General features: G+C 40.4%; 1 protein-coding gene across 4 annotated transcripts in view; it reads left to right on the top strand.

Annotated features, from left to right (window-relative positions):
* Positions 1-2402, top strand: part of mib2 (MIB E3 ubiquitin protein ligase 2) — a 52190-nt gene extending 49788 nt beyond the window's left edge. For 3 of the 4 annotated variants that reach the window (XM_031868887.1, XM_031868889.1, XM_031868886.1), the window contains one exon: positions 67-2402. The gene's annotated coding sequence lies outside the window, so the exon portion shown is untranslated. The remainder of the gene's footprint in view (positions 1-66) is intronic. The other variant, XM_031868888.1, reaches the window with a different exon arrangement.
* The last annotated feature ends 548 nt before the right edge of the window (positions 2403-2950 follow it).

The raw sequence follows: 2950 nt of genomic DNA, 5'->3' as shown, positions 1-2950 counted from the left end.
AGAGTGGGCTGGGAGGGAGCAGCTGTTACCTTTGAAGACCCAGTGACCTACACCTGCTCATCCCCCCCCCCCCCCCTATCGAACACTCGCTCAGCCCATAGGTCGCTTTACCATAAGACGCTGTTACATCGCTGAGTCCACTGTTTGTTACATTTTGAGTAGTTTCCCTCTCGAGCAGCGCAGGCAGGAACATGTCGATAACTTTAACTTAATTTTTTGACGTCAGAACAGCCGAGCCGGACGGGAAGCAGACGAGGCAAATGTTGCGAGGCGATGCTGCCTCTTTCGAGTACTTTTGATTGGTAAGCCGGGAGAAAAATGTCCCCCATCTCTTCTTTTTCCCCTCTCCCACCCAGCCTCCACCTCCTGTAATCTGTCCCATCTTTGCTGCTTTAAGTGGATGTCTGTTACCCATCATCCTCTCTGGCTGTCCGGCCTCCTCTGTTTACAAGGCTGCGCAGAATCAGTCCCCGTCTTCTCGCCCCTCAGCCCGTCCTCTGAATTATGTTTGCTCTCATTTGTACCAATCTCTTAATAATCAGTGTTAGTCTCTGCAGAGGGAGTTGGTATAACTAAAGGCTCTCTATATATAGTCCCCAACCACTCGCCTGTATGCAAGGGGAAATACACACTATATATGCATGAATATATGCATATTGTAAAGCTGAAAATGACTGTGTTATCATGGGTGATTTGTCGTTGTTTTATTTCTCTCTGGTTACATTTGTGGTTTTTAATGTAGCGATCAGTACAGGTTATTATTTATGTGTGAAAGGTGGTATTACTCAGTAATGTCCTTTTTATTTCAGTTGATGTTTGCTCGGCAAAAATGTTTTTGTTTCTACTGAACTTCACCCCAAGCCTATGTCCTCTACTCAGGGTATCAAACCATTGAAATCACTTGTGATATCCATAACAGGTTAAAGAGTCCCACACACACACACACACACACACACACACACACACACACACAGACAGAGCTACAGTGTATCGGATCATTTTAGTGGAGGGTCACATAAAGGTGTGCAGTCGTGACTCAAAATTCACTTTATCAACCCTCAGAGTTTCACCGTCATTCGTGAAATGAATGTTTGTAGAAGAGTTGCTGCAACAAAACTGACATCAAAACAATGTCCTTGAAGCATCCAAGTCAGCTTTAAAGCATTGTGTCGGTCGGCCTGTTTGTGTCTGAAGACCCCAGTCTGTGTGTCATCTGACTGGTGTAGAGACCCCCACGAGCAGCGGGTACTCATCTTTTGTTATTTATCCACCAGATGCATTGTAAGATATAGAATCAGAAGGGCAAAAACGTGACATTGTTTTGTTGCACCTCTAGTTCCACTTCTACCTTTCCCCAGTGGAGTCATTTCAAAAGACCCCCCCTTTCTCCTCTGGAGTTCTGGATTGTACATCATCTTCATCCTTTCTAAAGTGTTGGTGTGTTTTATTGAAGGGCTTATGCATATGAAAAAAAAAAAATCCTATCTATTTTAATTGTAATTTCATTTTCATTTTCTATAATAAACTTCTTTTTTTTTGGTTGTCTTCATTAGATCCCATATTTTGGGAGAGCCAATGTTTTAAGATGTACATTTGAATGTCGGGGAAGAAAAATGTATCCTGTCTCACTGCCTTTTTTTTTTTAATGTGTAAAGAAAAAAGAGTTTTAATTTGAGGAAAGAACTTCTACATCTGTGCCAAATCGCATGAGGATGTGCATGGATGGGCATGCACGCCCGAAATTTATCTACACGCACTATGCTAAGCCCCTCCGAGCTCAAGGGAGGGTTCAATTGTTCCAGCGGTGTGAAGTAAACTAAAAGCAAACATTGATATTTGATTTAGTTCAAAGTAAGAAGTGTTATCTCAGCACACTCAGTCACTGGCGTTAGAAGTTGAGCTAATGGTGTTAGCCTCCTAACTTCAGCTGTTGTGCGCCGAACCGCCTCATGTTCTCAATGACGAGTGACGCAATGGTCACCTCCAAAATATTACCAGTCCCATATTGTTTGGAGCTTTTTACAAGTATATATATATTTATATTTTGTGAGACACTATCAATAGAGGGACACGTTTCTTACAGAAGTTGCGACCTTTTTAAGGATTGTCCGCTGGTGTCCTGAGCTAATGGGTCCCGAGGTAAAGGCAATAATGTTTTAGAAAAAGGGGAAGATGTTTGAGTTCTTTCTTTTTTCCTCCCCCTTAAGGAGGTCTCTGTGAGGGCGGGAAACCAATTCATGTATAAAAACACAAAGCAGCAAATGTTACTATTGGTGTTTGTACAGTTCAGCTCTCGGAGTTCTGATGTTGGCCTTACTGTCCATTCCTCCTCTGTTGATGTTTTTTCAGTTATATTCTGTACAAACATATTTTGCAATAAATATGGAACTGTTTTATAAGGACTTGGCATAGATTGTGGTGCTTTTTTGTTTTTTCTTCTTTCTTTTAATTATTACATTTTTTTTCAGGATATTTTGAAGTCAAATTCTGAAATTCTCTCATAAATGAAGTCCACTGCAGACAATCAAGTGAGTCCAGTGTGATGACAAGCTCACCTCCTTGAACCTAGCAAACCTAGTTTACATTTAGCATTTTCCACAGTTTTCCACATTTGATGCAGTTTCACTGAAAATTGAGTCCCAATATACAGAGATTTTAAATGTTAATTTTACACTTTAGCGTTGTAAGTTAGTGCTTGTTCTATACACATCTTGCGTATCTCAAGCAATGCAATTGTTAAGTATTTTCAACTGCAAAATGTTTTTATTTAATTAGACATGGACCAGAAGTATTAATATTATATCTCATCATGGTGAAGTAGCTTCTAACTCACCATTATAAACGCTCACATGAATAATACTGGTTCTCAGTCTGAACCCCACGAGGAGGATAAACATGTTGGAAGTTATTTATTTTTTTTACTTCTTCCAACTGGTGTTTAAGTTTTCAT

This window comes from Anarrhichthys ocellatus, unplaced genomic scaffold (assembly GCF_004355925.1).
Source record: "Anarrhichthys ocellatus isolate YVR2014 unplaced genomic scaffold, GSC_Weel_1.0 scaffold44, whole genome shotgun sequence".
NCBI lineage: Eukaryota > Metazoa > Chordata > Actinopteri > Perciformes > Anarhichadidae > Anarrhichthys > Anarrhichthys ocellatus.
The sequence above is the reverse complement of the archived record's forward strand: the minus strand, read 5'-3'. Positions and strand labels throughout refer to the sequence as shown.